Below are 8,681 nucleotides of genomic sequence, written 5' to 3' on the forward strand. Positions count from 1 at the left end.
CTGGAGAGGCTGTAAATTCAACTGGGTTTTAAAAGCAATTTCCAGCTACTAAAGCCAGAGGCCTACAAAATTCCCATGCTATAGCTTGCCAAAACCTTGGAGAATTTACACCAAGAAGAATCTGATCGGGATGAGCCCTCTCTCTCAATACACAGGGGGAGAGAGGACCTGAGCCCACCTCCCCAGCACACCGATGGGGCGTGTACCCACCTGCGTGTCAGGCCACTGGCATGGGCTCCCCGAGGCGTGCGTGAGCGTGGCAGAGATGGGACCCCACTTGCATGTGCCCGAGCGTGCCACCAGGTGCCTTCAGGAGGCAGCAGGGGTCCAGGGCACGTGCTCGGCAGCAGCACTGTGGAGCATCGGTACCTGTGGGAGTGAAGGATGCTGAGCGTGAGAGGATGAAGACCTCCAGGGTGTCCGCACACATAGCCTGGCCGTGCCTGTACAAATTGGGGACAGGCTGGGGTGCTGTACAACCTGTTTGAATGCCCCCCAAAGACAGCGGGTTGCCTCATTTGTGCGGGTTTCCATGCTGTTACAGGCATTGTTCTATAAATGCTAATTGTTTTTACCTGGGGGCTCCCACCATTTTCTCCTCCAATTTTCCCTACAATTTTTGGCTGTTTAAGGGATTTTTGTTCTCTCCGGACGGAGAAGCACCTTGCCAAGAAGAAGATTAATGCAAAATCCTTTAGCAACAGGGTCAGGCCCAGAAGGCTCACGCTCCTGCCTCACCCAGCAGCAGGCAAGGGAGCCACTACCGCAAGGCTGCTGGCAAAACCGAGCTGAGCTGGAGAGCCTGGGCCAGAGGAGTCCCTCACTTGGGACAGGCAGGGTTTTCCTCGCAGGGCTCTAACAAATCTGCCTGCAATGAGAGAGGGATGGTAAGAGGAAAGCCCATCTCCTCTCTCATGTGTTGAGCACATGCCCTAAGCATGGGCTGCAAAGCCACACTATGGGACAATTTTTTTAGGGTATTTTTCTTTCCCTTTGGGGATGCCCAAGCGACTGGGCACTAATCTAGGGCCTGTGAGAAACTGGTTTCCAGCCCCTCCTCTGCTACCATCTGCCGTGGTGACCACAGGCACATTACCTTGGTCCTCTCCTCTGCGGTGCTCCACTGGTGTCAGCAGGCAGGAGCCCCCCTTGCCCAGCCAGGGCAGGGCTCGGGAAGACGTTACAGACTCAGAAGGATTTTTATCTCTGCGAGTACTATCGGAATACAGTAAACAGACAGTCAACACTGGGCTAAAATGAGATGAACACATAAGAAGATTAATCAGAGATAAGGAGTGATGGAATAAAATTTGCAGCACTTTTCTCCCTTATTTGTGTGATACTTCAGCTGCGTGATGGGCACTTGGAGTGACATCAATTCCCCACTACAGCCTGGCTGCTCTGTGCCGCTCACTTACTGCTGCTGATTGAACCACTCAGCTCCTGCGTTCCCCGATTTTAACCCGGGAGACCTTCATGTTGTATTAACTTTCTGGCTTTCTGGTGGTACTGGAGACAAACACTCTTGGTCCCGTGGGGAGGAGGGAGCTTACACCAGGCGATGGGTGCCAGCCCCAGGCGTTCCTGCCCCTCTCATGCTGGCACAGGCAGCTTGAACCCAAACTGAGCCTTTCCTGCAGGAGACCCCAAATGCACACAGCATGTCCCCAGAGCCTCGTGCTCCTTGGGGACAGGCTCTGGCTGCTGCACGGTGCAGCGGCTCCTCTCTGGCAGCGAGGCAGCAGGAGCACGGCTCCCTCCATGCCTGCCGACGCACCAGGCAAGGGACTCCGTTAGCTGCCTGCCTGCTCCAAAGGATTTGCAGGAGGAGAAATTTATTGCTGCATACAAAGTCCAGAGGGGAGTTAAATAAAGGGGGGAGAGTTACAGATCTTTTACATCCCATTAGTGAGAGAGCACAGTCTGCATCCCCTCCCAGGCGGCAATGAGGAAGATTCAGGGAGACTGTCAGCCCCTCTCTCCCAGTGCTGAAAAGAGGCTTGAAAATCCAATCAAGCACTTTCCTTTTGGCCCTCATGAATCCCAGGACTTTCACTCTGGATTTACAGAGAGAAATTTGCTCAGCTGCTGACTTGCTGGTGGTTTTCAGGACTGCTATCTCCACCCAGCGCAGCACAGAGCAGAGCAGGGAAGGGGCCTCGGGGAAGGGATGACAATGGAGGAGGCAGGACCACAGAAGCGACAGCAACATCCCCAGCCTAGACAGCTGCATGACAGCCCCAGCTGCAGAGGGAGCGTGAGTCAGACCCAGCAAACTCACCCAGCACCTCCCAGTGTGGTCCAGCAACCCACAGCTCAGCCCTGCCAGCCTGTCCAGGGCGAGAACTCGCCTTGACATAGAGGTGGCAAACCCTGGAGCATTTCTGGCAGCACAACACTGGCAAGAAGGTCCCCAAGCCATGACAAAGCTGGCCCACGAGCTTGCCTGCGTAGCAGCGGGGACCATCCCACCAAGCCCCCGATACTGTCACCAGCCTTGACCAGAGCTTCACAGGAAGCTGCTTACGGGACGTGACAAGCACAGCATCAGTGGGTCCCCCTCCACCCCTGCCTCTTCTGGGAGCCCTTTCCATGCTCCAAGGCTCAGTAAAGCTCTTGAGCTGATGCCAGATAAAGGCAAAACCAGTAAAAAAAATAAAAGGCAAAGGAGTAGGGGGAGCCTTTGAGCACGATGCTTTCAGCCTGGGGCTGCCGGCATTTCTAGCAGAGAGCCTTAATTTATACTTCTTTATAATCTCTTTATAACCTGCTCTGAGCTCTGCTGCCTGTGCCAGCATGCTCCTGGGGGCGCGGGGCGAGGAGGGGACTCTGCAAGCTGCAGCAAGTGGGCTTGTGAGTGCAGCGCGCTTCCCAGGTAGCCAGGCCTATATTTAGAGGCACACCCGCCCACGCGTACTCTGTTTTCTACACGTGCGTGTACAAATGTTGCACTGAACCAGCAGCCTCAGGAGATGGCATCTCTCTGTCAACAGGAGACATGCGTGTCTCACCAGCTGCACGCCTCCTCGCCTGCAAATCACCTGAAGGTGCTCACCTGGGGAAACGGCGTGGGCACAGGGATGTGGAACTGCTCCTCTGGAGGCACGACCTGACATGGGTGCCCCAGGGTCCCCGTGGGATGTACACAAGCATGCTTCCCCATGGGATGCAGGCAGCTGGGGTCCCTGTGGGATGCATGCACACACAGTCCCCTGTGGGACACAGGCAGGGGTGCTGGGAACACCCAAGGTATCTCCTTTCCACCAGGCCAAATGCCACCCAAGAGCTACCACCTGCCCACGGCACAAATCCCTGCCAGTCACCCACCAGGCTGCCTGCCCACTGGCACACAGCCCTGCGCTCTGCCAGGGCTCCCAGGCAGCACCAAAGGTCGCACTTGCCCGGCTGTGGAAGAAGAAAGAGTGTAGATGCCAGCGCAGCCTTTCGGTCCCCAGCGTACCAGATGGGACCAAATTACCAGCAAGAGCGAGATGCCCATTACCCACATGCTGTGTGGGTACCTCCCGCTGCTGGCGGTTTGGCTCTGCCTGTGCCAGCAGGTGCTGCTCCGCGGGGCCATTGCGCTCCGCACGCACCAGTGTTTGGAAAGCATTGGTAATGCAGAGAAACACCCCAACAGGTTTCTAAACCAGACTAAATGATTTATAAATTATCGATGTCATGAGTTTGCCTCCCCTGTCAGACGAGGGGGAGCGACAGCTCAGGCTGCTGCTGGCAGGCATGGTAATGCTGGCAGGCTTCTATGCACCGAGCTTCATAGCAGCAGACCTCAGCACTCCTACTGCATAAGAATCTGATGATTTTCCGAGTTCCTGCTGTAGTAATTACCTTGATCAGCCCATGCAAATCAGTTTCTGTTTGAAACCAGCCTTATTTAATGGGATCCGCCCAGTATTTGCCTCCTGAAGTTTTCACATAGATCAATCTTCCCCATTTCAGGTGTGAAAGGCAACCGGGGCAGGCAATGGTTTCAGCTGCCCCGGCATGGGACCCAGCTCAGCGCTTGCCGGCAATTTCTCGGCTTCATTTCTCACGTGCAAGTTGACGTCATTTCCAGAAACAAAGGGGCTTAGGCTCTGAAAACCCATCTCCTCTGTCAATGGATTATGTCGTTAGATTGTTCCAGTCATTTAGAGGAGGATTTGGATAACCGAATTTACACAATTTAGCCCTTGGTGTCAGTGGGTTCAGAAGGAGAGCCTCTCCACCACGGCCTATTTTGAATATGCAAATCAACCACGCACAAGGAGATTCATTTTGTAAAGTGCAAGCTCAAAAAGCAATGCCAGTTCTCATCTGTTTCTGGCTGACATTTTATTTAATAGGCTATTCATTTGCCCTGGCATCCCCAGCAGCAGTAACAACCGCCTTTTCAACCTCCTAGAACTCACTGCGAGCACCTTTCCCGGGAGCCAAACCAGGGGTCCTGGTGCCTCAGTGGGATTTAACCCTCCCAATCCCCCTAGGAGCATGCTCGTTCTCTGCCTGGCTGTTAATGAGCCCTCAGGACAGGGCTTCCCCTGATAGCTGTGTCTTGGAGGAGGCTGATCACATTAGCAGTGGTGAAGGTGTTATGACAGCAACCTGCCCCGAGCTGTTCAATGCTGCATCCCCAGTGCTGGCTCCAGGAGCCCTTGGACGGTGCCACATCTTCCAGCACTGACTGATAACCCTGAATGGACAGATAACCCCCAAAACCTCATCCCTCAGGCCTGATCCTTCCAGGGATGCAGAAGCCTGAACCCTCTTCAAACTGTTGGGACAGGGGCCCCCTGAACTCCTTAGGGAGCCTGGGCTGGAGCCCAAGCCAACCCATGCAGACTGGGTCTGCGATGCACAGACCTTCCCCAGCTCCATGGACCCTGGACCAGGCGTTTTGGCGTGCTGTACCCCGAGATGTGCACAAGCCCACCAGCGAGTGAAACCCCTGGGGACACACAGGCCTGCTCCGAGCCTCCACCCAAGGCCCAGGACCTCTCACTGTCTATCCTGCTTGTTTGTCTCACTCCCTCCTACCTCTTCTGTTTGTCTCCAGAGCCCTGCTACGGTGCTCCCAGCTGATCTGCAGGGGCTTTAGCTCACCGCCCACCAGGCTGGTCTTGGTGCCTCAGCCCCAACCAGGGCAGGTACAGAGAGCAGGTCTCAGAGGCTGTGCTCCCCATGCTCCCAGACCAGGCTCACACAGGGCAAATGCTAAGCCTAAATGAGCTTTGCTGAGGGGAAAAACCCCTCCGGCAGGAGGGAAGGGGGATGTCCAGAAGGGTGTCTCAGCCCTGCAGAGAAGGGGACAGGGCTGCAGGGAGGGAGCTGGGAAGCAGGGTAAGGAGCTGCCTCTGGGAAGGGAGCGGGTGCTTGAAGCAGCCAGCTGCCCTGGGATACCACAACTGGCATGGCTCTCGCCACCAACTGCACTGCTGTCCTCTTTTTTTTTCTCCTCCCCTCTCCTTTTCTCCAATTTATCTTTTTGACACGTTCAATGATGCTCCTGCAGACTGAAAACAATAGAGACAGAGTTTCAGCCAAGGCAATTTCGGAGCTGAATCAAAGCTAAAATAACCTAGGCGCAGAGCAGCTGAGCAAAGAAAACTCGGTGAGTGGGGACAGAGCAGCGTGGGTGCCCTGTCCCCCTCCGCAGCTCCAACCGGCTGGCTGGCCGGCATGGGGGACAGCAAGGCCCACCCAGGAGCTCAGCGTGTCTCAATCTCCCCTGCTTGCCTGCCATCCCCTTCTGGCCCTGGTAGCATCATTTCTCCCCTCCCATGGATGCAAACCCCCACCGCAGTGCAAAGCTGGCCCTCGCAGGTGCAGCTGAGTAAGTACCTGCTTGTCCGGCATGTCGGCTCTGTGCTCTGCATAGCAAGCACCAGCTTTTGCTTTCCTGACCTTACAGCCCTGCAGAGTAACCCAAATCTTCCAGAGAGAGATTTTTTTTTCCCTACAGATGCTACTCTGCTGCTACGTGAAGGAGCTGGGAGGGATGGACAGATAGACAGACAGACAGGTGGGGAGAGGTGGATGATGAGCTGATTTCTGCTGAGTGAATATCATATCTGGACTCTTAATAAGGAACAAGACACAATCCTCAGCATGACAGCCTGGAAACACATGCTGCTTCCCAGCCCCACCACCAGGACTGGTGCATCCCCATTGCTCAGCTACTGTCCCACGAGGGAGCAGCCCACGGCTGCTGCCCCAGTGCCCACCCCAAATGCATTTCACGGGCAGGACAGGTAGAGCCAGGCAGCTCCTGAGATGCAGACAGGCTGTGTGTGCTGAAAGGCAGCCAGGCAAAATGGGGGTTGATGCTCTGCAGGACGAGCTGTGCGTGGCTGACACATTGCTCAGTCTCTCACAGACCTCCTGAAAGCAGCTGTCAGAGCCTGTCTTGTTCCAGCTCCCTGCCTCTCCAGACATGCCGGTAATTCTGCTTTGCCATGCGTATTCCTGGTTTGTTGCTCTCTGAGAGTGAAAGGGTTTGAGCACCGGGAGCCTCACTGTTCTTGGAGAGCACCAAGAGCACCTGGCGGAGCAGAGAAATGGAAGGCACAGGACCGCAAGCATCTCCCCGGGCTGGTCTGATGGCACCTCGTGCCCCAGAACTCCTGCCAGGGGGACAGTGGTCTGTACAGTATGCTGCTCACACCCTGGGACAAGCTCAGGGGGCTGGGGAAGGCAGCAATATGTCCTGCACCTGCGTTTTACATGTGAAACTGAGCCTGGCAGGGCTCAGTGGCTACCTCAGCCTCAAGGAGTCGATGCCATTCCCACCCACTCTCCAGCCAGGGCACCGTGAGCACCGTATGCTGCGGCAGCCGTGGCTCACCCAAGTGGGTACAAAACCCCTTGCTGGGGCTGGGCGGAGGTGAGCCCCAGAACAGGGCATGGCAATGCTTGGCTCCTGCCAGAGCCCTGAATCTTCTAAGGGAGGTGCTCGGCATCATCTCCTTGGACCAGGGGGATGTTAGACCCCTGTCCTCTCTGCCCTCCCCCCAGCTGGCTCCATCTCTCTGGAGGATACAGCCCAGTGTTGATTAATGTGGGCTGAGCATCTTCCTGAGGATATGCAAATAAAACCACAGCCCTTCGCACTCCTTAAACGCTGGGGGAAAGAGTTACCCACGCCGCCTGTTTACGATAAATGCCGTAGTCTGGAAGCCAAAGAGTGACAGCTCTGAAGATGGCATGTCAGCTCCGGCTGTCCCAGGAGGACCTGTCAAACTGTCACACAGCATTAGCTGCAACACATTATCGCACGGCACCCTGCAACCCACACCACCACAGGGCTGCAGCACGCCTGCTATGCCACAGCACCCAGAGCCCCCAGTGTATGGGAGTACTGCCTCCCCTCCATTACCTCTCTGGGCAGCCCCCTAGCCAAGGGGCACCAGCCCCCGCTTTTGTCACCTGGCTGCTTGCATCTCTTCTCCAGCAGCAGGACACCCACAGTCTGCTGCTCATGGGCTTTGCATACCATGATGGACGGATGGGAGCAGGCCGAATCAACCAACTGGCTGCCACTCAAGCACCTGGAGCTGCGGCTGGCACAGGGGGCAGGGGGCTGGGATTGTGGGTGCAGCAGGGGGAGTGATGGAGGTCCTGTGTGACAACCCTGGGCCACCTCACACTCACACTGCAACAGCCCTCCAGAAACACGTCCCCAGTGAGGAAGCTGGTGGTGGCATGGAGAGCTTGGGAGGGGGCAAGACACCTCCCACGCCAGCCCTGGTGGGGCTGGCCGAACCCCCTGGGACACAGCCCCGCTCCCCATCCCCATCCCCATCCCCTCCGTTGCCACATGCTGTCTGCCCCTGTCTGTGCCCCCAAGCTGCTGCAGTGTGAAGTAAACAGATCTGCCTACAGCACCGCTGCTTTGCTTTCACCAAGGGGGACTGAAACAAACCCATTTTGCAGCAGGTCGAACCCACTGTCAGGCAGCGGCCGAGCCGCAGAGGAGAGGCGGCACAGACCAGTAGCTCCCTAAACCACCATGCCCATTCACACCAGCTGCGTTAGCATCCGGAGAGCATCGCAAAGCCAGGATCTATGCTGCTCCTCATCTGCAAGCGAAACCACTGCCCATGGTCTCCACAGCTGTCACCTTGGCACTTTTGGTGAATGACAATTCATAGCCACTGGCGGGAACACATCAGATGACTTTGTCTGTCCTGAGTCATGAGAAGCAGGAGGGAGAGCTGAAGCTTGGCCTTGGGAGCTTGCTGCCCCTTCCTCTGCCTGCTCAGATCAATGCTTTGAGGCAGCGACGGGCTCTGGGCAGCTGTGAGGCCAGGGTTAAGCTAGGCACCAGCTGGGCCATGGATAACACAAGGGGCAGCCGCAGTCCCGCGAGGCTGGGCCAGGAATGCCTCTCCCTGACACTCCTAGTTTGGCTGAGAGCATCAAAATCAACTCCCAGAGATGTGGGCAAGGAGCCACCAGCCCCTGCTGCCTCCTTGGCGAGCTCCGGGCACAGTTAAAATCCTTCTGCTAGCCCATAAAAAAGGTAATAAAAATGATAACAACAACAATCAAATGCTCTCAGCAGATGAGCCAGTTGGTCCTTAATACCTCCTGTCTGCCAGCAGCTCATTGTCACGGGGAGACAGGAGCTACAAGCCCTGTCCTGGGACTAGGATGGACATCCCTCTGGGAAATCTGGGGGG

This window comes from Ciconia boyciana, chromosome 12 (assembly GCF_034638445.1).
Source record: "Ciconia boyciana chromosome 12, ASM3463844v1, whole genome shotgun sequence".
Classification (NCBI taxonomy): Eukaryota; Metazoa; Chordata; class Aves; order Ciconiiformes; family Ciconiidae; genus Ciconia; species Ciconia boyciana.